Source organism: Caretta caretta, chromosome 2 (assembly GCF_965140235.1).
Source record: "Caretta caretta isolate rCarCar2 chromosome 2, rCarCar1.hap1, whole genome shotgun sequence".
Classification (NCBI taxonomy): domain Eukaryota; kingdom Metazoa; phylum Chordata; order Testudines; family Cheloniidae; genus Caretta; species Caretta caretta.
This window is the reverse complement of record NC_134207.1, coordinates 172422101-172438024: the sequence shown is the minus strand read 5'-3', so window position 1 is coordinate 172438024 and position 15924 is coordinate 172422101. Positions and strand designations below refer to the sequence as shown.

Below are 15924 nucleotides of genomic sequence, written 5' to 3'. Positions count from 1 at the left end.
GGGAGCTGACCTTGTTTGTGAAGACAGAGGCAAAAAAAGCATTGAGTACATTAGCTTTTTCCACATCCTCTGTCACTAGGTTGCCTCCCTCATTCAGTAAGGGGCCCACACTTTCCTTGGCTTTCTTCTTGTTGCCAACATACCTGAAGAAACCCTTCTTGTTACTCTTAACATCTCTTACTATAGCTGCAGCTCCAGGTGTGATTTGGCCCTCCTGATTTCATTCCTACATGCCCGAGCAACATTTTTATACTCTTCCCTGGTCATTTGTCCAATCTTCCACTTCTTGTAAGCTTCTTTTTTATGTTTAAGATCCGCAAGGATTTCACTGTTAAGCCAAGCTGGCCGCCTGCCATATTTACTATTCTTTCGACACATCAGGATGGTTTGTCCCTGTAACCTCAATAGGGATTCTTTGAAATACAGCCAGCTCTCCTGGACTCCTTTCCCCCTCATGTCATTCCCCCAGGCGATCCTACCCATCAGTTCCCTGAGGGAGTCGAAGTCTGCTTTCCTGAAGTCCAGGGTCCATATCCTGCTGCTTACCTTTCTTCCCTGTGTCAGGATCCTGAACTTGACCAACTCATGGTCACTGCCTCCCAGATTCCCATCCACTTTTGCTTCCCCTACTAATTCTTCCCGGTTTGTGAGCAGCAGGTCAAGAAAAGTTCTCCCCCTAGTTGGCTCCTCCAGCACTTGCACCAGGAAATTGTCCCCTACATTTTCCAAAAACTTCCTGGATTGTCTGTGCACCGCTGTTGTGCTCTCCCAGCAGATATCAGGATGCATTTCTATGCATTAATTATTGAGGAACCACTTGAGCATATGACATTAAAGATAGCTGCTGTGGAAAGCAGGCTCTGGGGTGACAATTTCTATTTATGATGTCATGTCATGAGGTTCTATGAATAAACCACCAATGGCAATCAATTTTATTCCTCAACAACAGATCATCTGAGAACACTGGCTTAAGAAAGGAGGCTTTACTTAAATAGAAAAAAATCCCATTAAAATAAATTGCCTTTTGTTTTCTCTGTATGGAAGTAAACATTGCAGAGCTTATTAATTGATTTTGGAAGAAAAGGGAAACTAGATATAGTACATGATTAACATATGCTGACTTTGCCTCACTGAAGTGCTGGCTCATAAGTCCAGTGCTGCTGTCACAGACCAAATGAGCTTATTTGTCTTACTTTAGTCTCTGGAGGACAGTTGCCAACATCACAGAGCTGCGGTGTGCCATCACGTTAGCATAGATATGTACACGCACCATCAAAGAAGTCTAGATAGTTTAGCTTTGGAAAGTTTTTAAGGGAAAGTAGATTAATAAATAGATTACTATCTGAGTGATGAATTGCTGTATCAGGTTGTACTGCAGGATTCTAATATTATATACATGAAATGTGTTTTGCTTGATACCAAGCAACAGAATTCCCCTATTCTACCGTACTTTGAGCTCAATTCTGCCTTCAGTAATATGGGTGTTAATCCTACTGAATTCATGCTACAGAGGGAAAAGTCAGACCCTATGTTAGCAAACTAGAAGGTATATCTTAACGAGATGCAAGATGTTTAAAGAGAGATACAAATAAAACAGCACTTATAGTTATGCATGCTGGGAGAGTCTCCCTGAACTTGTACAGCAAATAGCAACCCTCTTCACTCCAATCCTTCACTAAGGAATAGATTGTTCATGGATATGCAAGGGTGGTACAGGGTGTGAGGTGCCTCTCATCTCCTTGTGACTCCAGTACCTTTGAAGTCCAAGAACTTGGAGGGTGTCAAGGACTCTGCAGTGCAAGCAGTGCTAGCCTGTGCAAAGGAGGCAGGAAAAATATAGAACCAATGCCCAGACCTCCTCTGCACCAAAGAGAGGTGCTGACAAGTCTTAGATCAGACCACAGACAGACACCACTCACTGTCTGTTTCCTAGGGGGCGTGCCACTGCTCCACGCAGCCTTCAGTGCTTTCTAGGTTGCAGAGTCTTAGCCCTCCAGCAAGGTCGCTTACAGTTCTACCCTTTCCAGGGCACTCAGAAGTCCAAAACAAGTATGAAATAACCTAAACTCTTCCCATTTCTCCAGGAGATCTGTTGGGCACCAATCTTCCTCAGTCTCTAGCTCTAGCCAGCTTTCTCTCCTGAAGTGAGAGCTCCACTTTTTTCTCTCTGCCTGAGCAGGGCTTGTGTTTTTTTTTTTTCAGTCCTTCTCCTGCTCCAGGTGTCTCAGTTTGGGCTAACTAGGCCTTCAGTAATCCATTAACCCTTCCTGCCTTGTGTGGAGTCTTGGGTGCCCTGTTTAAGAATGAGGCAGCAAATGCACTCCATGGGAGCTCCAGGAGCCAAAGTACCAACTTTAGGCAAATTTAATCCTGAACTGCAGTATCCCCACAGAACAATCGAGACAGAGAAAAGAAACTTTTATGCAATCGTCAGCAAAATTGGCCACTTCCAGTCCTGGAAGTTGGACACCCGGCTTTGATGGATCAATAGTCTCTTCTTGTAGGTAAATCCTATGATCCTACCACAAGACTGCTCCTAACTCTGTTTTACTTTGACACTCTTATTTTATTGTTCTTTCTGTTCTGTTCCAAACAGTGACCCTCTCACCAAAAAAAAATACTATGATCTAATAATAAACTTGGTAGGTTTTATTCATGTTTTCATCATATGTTTCTCTTCTTTAGGTAGCTGTAGCCTCCTTATTTATTCTGATGAGAAACTAGCAGAAAGAGCTGCCAGTAAACTAAGAGTGTAAAATAGAGAACAGTGGAACAACTGAGGGAGAGGTTAGGGATTGAAGCACAGGAAAACTGCAGGACATAATATAGGAGCAACTAAGTATATTTGTTGCCCACATTTTTCCATAGTTTTGTTATAGCTTTTAACCAACCCACAGTTTTGTAAAATATAATTCATGCAGTCAGAAAACAAATGCAACTTGTGACTGAAACAGTTAGGTTGAAACCTTTTATTATCTAAACATATGAGAGAGGAAGATTGGCCTTGTGCTTAAGACAACGGACTGGGTCTGAAAAGAATTGGGTTCAGTTCCCGATCTTCCACAAACTTCTTATGTGACTTCGGGAAGGTCATTTAATTTTTCTGTGCATTAGTTCCTTGTCTGTAGAAACTGAGGATAACAACAGTGCCTCCCTCCAAAACTTTGTCTGCCTTGTCTATTTAGATTGTGAGCTCTTACTGTCTCTCACTTTGTGTTCGTACAGTGTCTACCGCCATAGGGCCCTGATCTTGGGTGGACCCTCTAGGTGCTATAGTCACATGAATAAAACATAACAGCATTATCCATATGGTGTTTTGAACTGCAATTGGGTTATTTGCTCCTTTGTTATCCACCCTTTAGTTCAGATGACTGGCTGTCTAACTTGTGCAGTTTTGTAATCCTATATGATAGTTTAGTTTATACCAAATGGACAAAATTATTCCTTCATCTAAGTGGGCACAACTCCACTGAAATGAACGACATCATGCCCCTTTATGTAACCTTTGAATTTTTAAAGATATAACAAACCAAATAGGAAAGAACTTTGATTTGCAAATGTTACCACAAATAAATGGGACATTCATTTCTCTCTCTGATTGATGGGTAAGGTTCATGGAGCTGTACTGTTCACAAGTATTCTTGCAACAGCTTGGTATTTGTGAAAATGTTCATGAATGCCCAAAGTATCACAGATTTTAGCATGAATAAATATTTCTCCCAAAACCATAGTATTAATTTTTTTTATGTTTAAAAAGTTTGTCACCTAATCGGTCTCACGTACCGTTAGTGAACGGTTACACAACACAATATGGCATTGTGGGATAGGAAGGGGAGGGAGGCTGGAAATGTTGTGAGGGGAGACACCTGTTGTGGGGAATGGTGGGACAAGGGGTGGAAAAGGAGAGAGAGACACACCAGTCTTCTTTCATGTGTTTAAAATTACAGTACCAACCATTTAATGAAGTTATCAGAGTTTTGGGACATGCACCATTGATAAGATTTCTCTCACCAGCCCTGTTAGCTACTACCTGTTGCAAACATTTTAAAGCATGACTTTAATCTCCATTTCACTATAACAAAATGTACAGGGCAGGGGGAGGAGGAGCTCTGAGGAATACATAGCAATTGTGTAGCTTAGTGGAAAGACCACTGGACTGGGACTAACTCTGCCACTAGTCTTCTGGGGGACCTTGGGCAAGTCACTTCACTGCTCAGTACCACAGTTTCCTACTATAAAATGGGGATAAAGATGTAAAGTTCTTGAGAACTACTGATGGAAAGCACTTTAGAAAAGCGAGATCTTTTGATTATTACCTAGCCACTATAGCATATCAACTGCAACTGTCTAAATGACCACTAACTCCTACCAACAAACACTTCTTTTTCTGTTTAAAAAGCTAGGAAATTAAATGGCAAAAGCCTTTGTTAACTCAGAGTTAAAGTTGCCCGGTGGTAGCTCATGCTCTTCCAGAGAGTCGAATTCAACAAAACTCAACTTCTGAAAATCAGCAAGGAAAGAGTAAGGTAAATGCCCATGCAACTGTAATTCTGCCCTCTTTGAGTGATGCCTCATTATACTCATAACACCCACTCGCACTCTGCCTTTTCACTGTAATGGTCAGGGGCTACTTGCACTTGTCCTATGCTCAAACATTGAACCTACGCCCCTGACAGAATACCACACTTAAAAAATTTAACAACTTCATACCCTTTTACAGTCCCTTCACAGGATACCACCTAAACTTATTCTTTCCTCTACCTATTATTAAACCCATAGATTGCTCTCATGTCCCACCTCCTGGGTGACAATACCCATGGCAAGGAGACCCAAGTGTCTTGCTGCTGACATAACCTACACAATTCTGCATTGAAATGATAGAGACTGCAACCCAAATTACACCTGTATCTCTTTCCTTTGATAACACAGATAGGGGGGCTTAGACCCAGATCTAGTCATAGCAAAGTCACAAATCTATGACACTTCAAAATAATCGCTGGATCTCCCTATATCAACCGTAACTCTTCCAAACTGCATTAGCTTATTCCTTCTCCAGTACAGCTACACCTTACAAAGTGAATGCAGATGCAGTGCATGAAGATAATTCCCAGTGGCTATTGCCGACTCCGGGGAGGTGGGGGCAGATGTTGGGTGTTTACCGTAACGCTGTATTTCGTAGTTTTCAGAAGTCTGCCCAAATGAAATGGCAAAAATGTTAATGAAAAATTTTAACAGAAAAAAAATCACTGATTTTACATAGCTGTTATATACATGCATGGAGTATACACATTTATGCGGGTATAGTATTTAGGTTTTATCAGCAAGAGTTTGGGATTAGGTTGGTTATCCTGAATGAATATCAATCAAACCTTTATATCCTATCATTATGGATTTTGTCTTTTTACAGAAAAGCTCTGAATTGTTTGGATTTTCAAAGGGTTGATTGGTTTGTTTTTAACCTTGTTACTTTCTGGAATTATTTTTTACTGCTTTTCATAAAGAAACAGACAATAAAAAGTACAAAAAGGTAAACTGCTCTACAGCATGTATATGATTCTGAATACAGCATGTTTCACTGGATGTCCAATAGAATTATGCAGTTTGACAACTTAGCAAAGCTGCAAGCTCAAACAATACAATCTTGCCACTTTTAAAGTGGTATTGTTTTAATATATGACTCCAGCTCTGCAGGACTCGGATGAAAGGAAAATTATAACTCACATTTCAGAAACCTCTGAAAAATTATCCACAATGTTTTTTTCTCAATATCAGAGAGTTGTGCTTTTAAAGTCTGATATCTTGGGACTTTCCAGAGCTAGAAACAAAAGCTTTATAATTGCTTGGAAAGGAAAATGCTTGTTTCCTCTCTAGCAGTATGAGGCATTAATGCTGATGGTGGTCAAGATATCAGATGCTGAACTGGCCACTTCTCTGTAACTGAATATTTCCCATTCTGCAACCTATATCCGTGCAATTCTGTGGGGAAGTTTTACAAGTTTGGGTAAAGAGAGACATTAGTTGGGATAGATTTATTTTTTATTTTTAAGAAGACATGCTCTTTGAAAATTGCTGAGACTTCTGGAATGTTAAGTAGTCAGACTAACAGAGGAGGATTACCGAGCAGAGGTCCGATGAGGTAATCAAATGTGATGATAAATGAAGTTAATTACAGGGAAATCATAACCACATATCTATTTTCAGAATCCCACATATCGTGATGTGTGCATTTCTATAATTTTGACCACACCTGATTCTCCAATCCGTTATAATGGCTTTATGTCAAGCTAACTCCATTGGCTACAATGGAGGTAATCCAATACATAAAACAGCCAGAGACTGAGAGAGGCCAAAATTTTCAACCCTGGGTGCCAAAAAATTAAGCATATTAGCCCATGTTTTGTGCAGCTGAATAAAGAGGCCTACATTTCAAAAGTTCTGAGCACCTACCTCTCTAATTTATGCCTGTGGGAGTTGCAGATGCTCAGGACCTTTGAAGACAAGGCTCCTGTTATTTAGGTGCCTAAATATGAATTATTTTATGACCCTATTTTTATGTAGCCAGGTTTGAAAATGTTGACCTCTCTAGAGAACCCAAAACACACATGCATGAGTATAATAAGCAGAATGAAGAAAGCAGAGGAATAGAATAGAAAGACTTGGGGGGAACAATGAGAATATCTTGGACATCATAAAAATGGATGGAAGATCAGATATAAATGATAATGTTGGCTATTTTTAACAACCAGGAGTGAAAAAGAAAGGAAGTAGAAGTAGCCTTGTTTGTCAAAGAAAGAAAAAGAAACAAAGGTGTGTAACACTTGAGGAACAAAAGCTAGAATATAATATTTTGGGGGTAGAAATTGGAACTGCATTAAGAACAGCTTCTCTTTAGGGATGTGCTATAGACTGTCAGATCAGGAGGATCAGGAGAATTTATGGGTAAAGGCCTGGTCCTACTGAAGTCAATGAGAATTTTGTCATTGAGTTGAGTGAGACCAGATTTCACCTTATTTGAGAATCTCACTCCTTAGATATAAGTATTCATATATTCATCATAAAGAAATGTCTGTTAGTACGTCTGTTAGCATGTTTGGTGGTATGGTAAACTACTGCTTCCTTACAAACCATGCAGAGGAGGCGATCGTCAAGGTATGGATGTTTACAGAGTGAGTTACTAATGTACTTCCCCTTTTAACAGACTAGTGGGATTGTAGAAGCTTTGAGAAGCTAGAGCTGAAGGTAGCAGTTTATGACCAGATTTCATGCCACAAAATGGGAATGTCTGATGGGGATTAATGCTGTTCCTTGTAAATTTTCAGTGTTACGTGAATTTCTGTTACAAGGTGAATTACATAAACAAGAGCTGATCCTTTAGACTGGTGTTAATAGTTTTGATTGAGTAAGGACTACAGGCTTGGTCCCAAGTTCATAGCAGGAATAAACTCAATAAGTTGATTGAGTCTGCCACTCAAGGCTGAAAGAGAATGACATGCAAAAATATTTTATATAATATTAAAATTACTTCTGTTAAGTAATTAAATGAACTGAACAACAACAACTGGTTCCTATTAGCCTTTTACATGTGGTATGTTAATGACACACTTTGGTATTTCTCTGTGAATGTGCTCCTTCTAAGTACCATAATGGAGTTAAGATCACAAATGAGCCCTCCTTTATCTTGGGTAAAGGGCAGAGCAACATTTCAGCATGGCTCATAAAGCTGTGACACATGCTTGATTTCTGGGTTTCATATTACTTTGTAAACCATGAGTCAAGTCCTGAATCTTTACTCATAACATGTTTTGGTTCACCCTTTGTACAGTACAGCGGAGGGGTCTTTGATCTGGAATTTCCAGTAGCCAGTATTTAGCAGACAATTAGCTTCTCTCTGCAAAGCATAGCTTCTGAAGGTTGGATTCAGAGTGGGTCATTTGCACTGTCCTCACCATCAGGTATTTCCTAGGAAATCTCCTTTACACACATTGTTCCAAAAAGTCCTCATATCTCCCAGAGATCACATTAATCCTGTCTTCCTGCTAAAGAAGTTCCATACAATTCCACAATAGTACATAAATCTTTGCATTTTAATGCAATGGATCCCAAAGGTGTAAAACATAATTCAATAAGGTTTATCTTAATTCAGTAAAGCAAATCTTACTTCCATAAGGTTTGTCCATCTCATCACCAATTGGTGCTGACTTTTGGGGTAGAATCCTGGCACCATGGAAGTCAAAGGAAGTTTTCAGAGTAGCAGCCGTGTTAGTCTGTATTCACAAAAAGAAAAGGAGTACTTATGACACCTTAGAGACTAACAAAAGGAAGTTTTGTCATTGACTTCACTGGGGCCAGAATTTCACCCTTGGTCTCTAATTGGGCCTTATGAGAAATATTGATCCATAAGTCAAAGACTACAGATAGCAGGAAGCGGTTGAATATGTCTTGAAATGTCCACACAATTTATCGAGTCAAAATAATGTGTCTGTCATGGCTCATTCTTGGTCATTGCTAACCAAGCAGAGTCAATATTATGCCAGGTAATGATATTATAGTGAAGACTATTGTACACTAGAGACTGAGCTGACATTGTCAAAGTCATTTCATTCCAAACTATGTGGCCACCCTTGTTACTCAGCTAAGAAATGTTCCATATACTTCATAAATCATAAGCAGAAAAGAGAAAATAATTTATTTTACCAGAGCTGCACAGAATGCTGCAGACAGGAGACAGCTTGATTATCATATATTGAGGTTGTCATTCTGGGTTTTTGCAGTTGTAAACCAAATGTTGTGACAAGAACACTGAGCAACCTTACAAAGAAACTGATGTGCAGAAACTATGCACAGCAAGTGTTTTTTTGTTTTGTTACACAAAACAATAACTTTACAGCTGTCACAGTTACAGTGCAAACTGTGATCTGGACTGCTTTAATCTCTCTTGAATGTACTCCTTTGGGGACAGATTTTGCTACCTTTCCACCTCGCCCTGGGTGGAACCACATGGTCCCACCACTCTTAAACTGGATCTCTGTACTGCAGCCCCCATTTGCCAAACATTTTAACCTGACAGGCCCAACTCTGTTTGGCACCGGTAAGCCCTTTTCTCTGGGGACCTAAAGCTACCGGGAAGGTCTCCACGGCACCGAGCGCCTCAGCACTACCAATAGCCGCGGTGCTGACTGTGCACTCTGCCCCGGTGCTGGGAAGAATGTCGACACCAAGCCTGCCTCCTGCCCCAGCGCCAGCAGCGGACCCCCTGCAGGGCACCTCCAACAGACCCGCAGCACCAGTGACATTTTCTCTCTCAATTGCTAATGCGCTAGAGCACAGTCCAGGCTCAGCGCAGCCCAGGGAGTAGGAGCAAAAGTTCCTCACTGAATGTGACCTCTCAGTGTCACCTGATATCAGCTGTTGTCGTCCTTTCGTTTGCTCAACGCCTTCACGGGTTGATCTTAAGAGTATCTTTAGCTCATGAATATGCAATCTGTTAATACATATGCAGCAGAATTCTAATTATCTTTGTTCTTGCAGTGGGAATTTCTCAGCATCTTTAGAGTTTAGAGTTTTAACCCTTTCCTTTATGCATTCAGTTTTCTCAGATATCCCCTTAGTTCCATCCAAGTTTAACAGAAGTTTAAATTCTGCTTCAAATGAGTCGAAACATGCTTATGTCATATATAATGGCTTTTCAGTTCTTCAAATAGTCTTCCTACAATTGAATAATTCTTAAAGGGAGTCTTTAAACTTGAATAGTAATTAAAGAAGTTATTGTCCTTTCTTCTTCACCAACTTTGGAGAGGTGACTCTTGTCTTTGTAAGTTTGGTAAAGAGGCTACTTAAGCTTTGTCAGATGACTAATTAATTTCTTATTTAATATTAATTTTATACTTAAATGGCTTCTTATGTTAGTAACCAATTTTAGCAACAGATGACATAGCTATATTGTACATATGATGATGGGGGGGTCTCTTATCAAGTTCGATGGATAAGCTACAGTCACGTATTATGGGTCCTGAGATGAGCAATGGGTCCTGAGATGAGATGTGCAAGTGCCACAGGTGAAGACAATTGCAGATGAATATGTGCTGCTTTTAGCTTTATGCCTTACATGTCTCTCCTTAATTGCAGCAATCTGCGAGCTCTCTGAGTCTTTCAGTCCAAGGTGGCAGAGCTTCCACCATTAGATTTTTTTCACAGGCCAAGAGCTCCCAGGTGTTGAGGTCAACGTTGCAAGACTGGAGGTTGGCCTTGAGAGTGTATTCATAATGTACACTTTGTCTGTCCCCAAAACAAGTTCAATCCTGCAATTCTCTTTAGAAGATGGCCTTTGGTACTCTGTTCTGAAACATACAGACCACATGTCTGCACCTAACTGTTTCAGTGCTTCTGATGTTGCAGCACTCATAGTCAATCGTTATATCGCCATCTTGTGAAATGAGACAGCCTATGTAGCAAAATTTGTCAACAACCTTGAGTGGTACATCATCACTAGACACAACTGGAGTAGTTGCAGTACTTCCCAGTTGAGGTTAGACCATGTCTTGTGGCTTCCTTAGGCTGATGTTAGGCCAAAAAATGTTGCTGTATACACAAAGCAGTAAGTGAGCAACTGCATGTCCCTGAAATTATGGGCCAATAAAGCACAGTTTTCAGCAAACAGTAATTCACAAATAATTGTCTTCATAACATTTGTCTTGGCATGCACATGATGAAGATTCAGGACACCTCAATCAATACAAATGCCACAATTAATGTCTCTGAATGCTTCTATTAGAACAGCTGCAAACATGATTCTAAGTATTGTTGGAGCAAGAACACAGCTTTGTTTTACTCCACTGATGACAACAAAGGAAGCTAAGAAGTAACCATGGTCAAGGATATGAACCTGCATTGCTGCATGAAAAGATTTAATAATGTTGACAAACCTATTGGGGCAACTGAACTTGTGCAGGACTGTTCACAGGCCGTCTTGATTTACAGAGTCAAAAGTCTGACAAAAAGTACATATAGGGCTTGATTCTTCTCGCAACATTTCTTCTGAATTTGCTGGAGTGCAAAGATTATTCTAGAAGTACCATGCCCTGGATGGAAGCCATATTGGCTTTCAGGCACTATCTTCTTTTCAAACTGATAAATCAGCTAATTGATCATGACTCAGGCCTGTATCTTTCCTGCAGTGTCAAGAAATGAGATACCATGCTGATTATCGCAAGAAGCGTAATTGCCTTTCCTCTTGTGAAGGGGAATAATGTTGGCATCTTTAAGTTCTTGGGGCACAGCCTCCTGTTCCCAAGTAAATCAAGTTAAGGTCTTAAATAAAGACCAGTGAGTTTCCTGAGCAACTCACAGCCCCCACATTTAAAGAAAATCACAGGAATACCATCTGAACCAACTGTGTTGCTGTTTTATATTTGCTTGACATCTTTACATACTTCAGTATGTTCGGTGGAATTGAGAGTTGGTCTTGAATTGGAAGTTGTACAAGATCATCCAGCACTGATGCTGACATGGTGGAAGGGCTGTTCAGACTCTTATTAAAATATTCTGCCATATTTTCAGAATTTATCCATGATGGGTCACCAGTAGCAACTCATCTGCATTCCAGGTCAATTGCAAGCTGTACACAGTCTTCAGCTTATCAAAAAAACATTTGGAGTCTTTTTGGTCTGCCACTGATTGAAGCTGCTTTGCTTTCATTTTCCACCAGGTATATATCATGTGGCAAAACTTAGGTACATGAATAAGCCTTCTTTTTAATAGATTAGTTTTAATCCTTTACCCATAACATATGAAGAGCATGCATGGATATCAGGAGTTGCTTTATCTCATCATCATGTCCTGGTGCTTCCTCTTTACAAAGCCAAGGACTTTTTAAGAAGCATTGAACACTGTTTCTCTAAAAGATGACAAGGCAGAGTCAGTGTTTATTGTAGTCGACTAAAAAAGTGTGTTGAGAACTTCATCAAGTTTTTTAACAAGCCTTTCACATGTGAGCTCAGATTTCAATGCATGCACATTGAGCTTCAGTATTCAAGATCGACAACTTCTGTGCTCTTTTAATTGGAGGATCAGTGTCATTTTCCATCTCATGAGCTGATGATCAGACCACATGCATGCACCCCACGTTGTATGGGTGATTTTGACTTCTTGATGGTTACATTGGTGTACAATTACATAGTTAATTAAAAGCCAAAGGCCAGAGGTGGGAGGCATTCACATTGTTTTGTGCTTTGTTGCTTGTTGAAATATTGTGTTTGTGATAACTAACTGGTTCTCCATGTGCTCTGTGAGGAGTAGTGTGCCATTTCAATTCTCTTTCCCCACACCATGCTTACCAATTACTTTAGGCCAACCTTCATGATTGTGACCAGCTCTGGTGTGAAAGTTGCCTTGGACAATTAATGTGACATGCAGATGAGCTGACTTTATGGCATGATCGAAGTTGTAGAATTTCTCTTTGACTTTGTCACAATATGTCATCACGGGTACATACGCACTAATGACTGTTACATAACATGCAGTTGTCAAATTGAGGCGAAGGACCATCAGGCAGTCCTTCATTTCTTTGGGTACACAATCAAGTGTGCATGCAATAGGTGTCCAAATAGCAAAGCCCACCTATAATAATTGCTTCTCTTCTGTGGACTTGCCTGTTCAGTAGAACATGTATCCAGCACTGACCTGTTCAAGATGGAACTTACCTGGGAGACAAATTTCATTCAATGTTGGTTTTGGCAGCTTCTCTTTGGATGGGCCTTTCAAACCCACCAGCATCATCAGAAAAGAGTGTGGACGTTCCATAATACAACATTCAGTGTTCTTTGTGTGTGATGTTCCTTTTTGCACAATTTGATGACTAGCTAGGCACAAAATACGTGTACGTTGATAATGGAGTGAGCAACATTTAGGGATCCTTTTCTTCCCCCTTCCCTGGATGGGGGAGAGCAGCACTATCCCCTAAAGAGGGCTGTTTTATCACACAAGAAGCATATAGATTCTGATGTTACTTTGAGTCAACAAAGAATGACCACCACTCTTGCACCAGCTGCATGTAGCTTTGTGAGTAGGGTCTCTAGCAGCATCCTCTTCCTGTCCCATTGCCACTTGGGTATCACTGTAGGACTTTCAAAGACAAGAACAAGTGAAGGTATAGCAAGGAATAAGGACTATGGACGTGCACAAAGAGGAGTTTAAAGTGGTTCTAGGTTGTGCATGAGTAGTTACACTCTCTCTTTTCTTTGTTGGCCATTTAGACTGGTGGTACAAAAGGTTGCAACAAGTGGCTGACAAAAGTTGCAGGAGAGACAACTGGGACAATTGTGTGCAGAGCCCATTGAAGACCAAGGTGTCAGCCCTATGCCTGGGCTTTGCTGCAGAGCTAAAGCTTGTTTGCTAACACCACTGCAGACTGGAGTGGACAGCAGCTGCTCCACCAAAGTCCATAGGCCATTACTGGTTAGCAGGCCAGAGAGCCCTTGTTTGAATACAGAGTATGCCTTCTCCTAGGCCAGCTGCCTACCAGGGCTAAGGAGTTTGGTCTACCCCAGCAATGGACAGCTTTTTGTCTGATCCCTATCCTTTGACCTTTCTGGCTAAGGGGGCCATGCCAGGAGTTAAATTCCTGCTGGCGTAACTCCCAGGGTCACTGGAACTCACAACCTTCCCACCTCATCCAGGTGCAGCCTCCAGGGAAGGACTGTACATATACCATCTCAGTATTCACATGACAAGGTTATCAGGAAGTTGTTATATGAAGATTTGCATGCAAATATTAAATATTTGACATACACCATATCAAGAGACTTATACCATCTTATAGCATTTAAGGAATTGCCAGGTTTTCACTGTTAAGAAGAAACATGAGTTAGACATAACCAAAACATTTCCCAACTGCACATGTTTTCCTTAAAGTTAAATGAATGACGGTTTGAGCGTGTTTATAAAAAAACACTCAACAGGGATATTGTGAATGTTTAAACCGAGGCTTTTCTTTACAAAAAAGAAGCAATTAAAAGAAGCCCATTTTTAAGCTTAGTTTTACAGCTTCTATTAACATCCCTTATTCATTACGCCTTGTCAACTCTGAGCAGGACATCCTAAGTCTGTGTAAACACACTTGGTGTAATGAACAGTGTTTTATGGCCAAAGGTGTGCTATCTTCGGTTGACATTTGAGGTATCTTGCATTGAGAGAAAACAGATTTCCTACGAATTTTTTTAATTAGCCTGACCATTGCATTTAATAACAAAAAATAAGGCTGTGTTATTTCTTTAAGCATCTTGAGCATGAAAATAATTGTAAGTATTTAAGATTCAGTAAAGGAACAGGCAGGCACACCTCTGGGTCGGAAGAGTTGTACTGCCTGTGTCTCTCTGTCCCTGTGGGTGTGTCTACACAGCCCCCCAAAAAGGCTCAGAGCCACAAGTCTCAGAACCCAGGTCTCAGGTACTGCAGGGCGAAAAATGGCAGCATAGGCATGCAGCGTTGGGGTAGAACCAGCAAGGGGAGAGGGTCTTGGAGTCCTACACTGCTATTTTTAGAAGTACCGTGCCTGTTCTTTGGTTAAAGGTGTCCTCCCTTAATATATGGGCATTAAACAGGGAGTAAAAGTTTGGAATGTGGTTTTTTTAAAAAAAAAACACACACAGCTGGCACTTCTCATGTTACTTGAGAGGGGGGTAGATTTTGGAGTTGGATATGGAGAGTAGGAGGAGGGGTGAGATATCATTAATAAAGATAACACTGGGAATTACAAAGACGGACATTGTACAATCATCTGTTTAAAGACATTTGAAAACCTGCTTGTGCTTTAAAAGAAGCTTAGAAGTGTTTTCCTTGAGCTGTTGGCTCTCCGCACACTACAGAGTCTCCAGAATGATTGAGATGAAGTGCTCCTGCTAGAGGTTATTATGACAGAGGTGTTAGTTTAACTGTGACAGTCCATGTACAGTTCCAGTCCCATTTCCTCTACAGAAATGAAACAGACAATCAATCATCTGGGAGCCAGGTTCAATCTGGGCCCCCTCCTCTGTGCAGTATGTTCAGGAAGGGCCTTTAGATAGTTGTAGCAGGCAGCCAATTCATCTGGAAACACTGGGAATGAGGGGAAAAAACAGGTTCTAAATGTTCGTCTGAGTTTTAGAAAGTAGACATTTCAAGATGTGGCAGGTTGTTTTGTAATTATTTGGGTCACCACTGTCAGGCTTCACAGCAGTTCAATTCCAGATGTGATCACCACAGTATAATGAATCAGCTCTTGACAAATGTCACGAATTTCCAGCAGCTGAGAGGTTGTTGGTCTTTCTCAAATAGTGTATAGGTGTTTGCTTTCTGTTTTAAGCAATTTTTAGTTGTTATTTTTGCTGCAAGCAGCAGAAGGCCAGAGGAATGATAGCAGTCAAATGAGAAATCCTCTGTTTAATAAACCAGCCTTAGTGTGTGGACCTACTCCATGTTGGGCTTTATCTCTGATCTTGTGTCCCTTTCCTGATTCAGATACACATGTTGCTTTATGGAAGAGGAATACATTGTTTTTATGGGGGGGAAGGATGGTATCTTTCCAGTTTAAGTTCAACGCAGGAGATTTTGGACAAGTACAAAGTGAACATTTCTAAACATGGAATCATTTCACTCTCTAGTAACTCATGCCAGAAACTAGATTTATTTCTTTTTAATTCTTTATCCTTTTGAATTAATTTGGTGATTTTTATTTGCAAAAGCAAAAAACCAAAAGAAGTGACTCCACATCGTGAAAGTTGGATGTAAGCTTCTTCAAATGGCTCTGCTAATATTCCATAATCCAATAAACTATTCCAGATTTATACCTTCCTGTTAGTTTTACCTATAGATGGCGCCACATTGTGTAGCAGATTGAATTACAGATAATTGTCTTCAACTTAGTTTAAACCAGATGATTGTAAGAGAAGA

The 15924-nt window shown here is 40.5% G+C and overlaps 1 protein-coding gene across 4 annotated transcripts in view; it reads left to right on the top strand.

The window, feature by feature from the left end:
• CNTNAP2 (contactin associated protein 2) overlaps positions 1–15924 on the top strand; it is a 1645619-nt gene that overhangs the window by 1241079 nt on the left and 388616 nt on the right. The window lies entirely within an intron of this gene.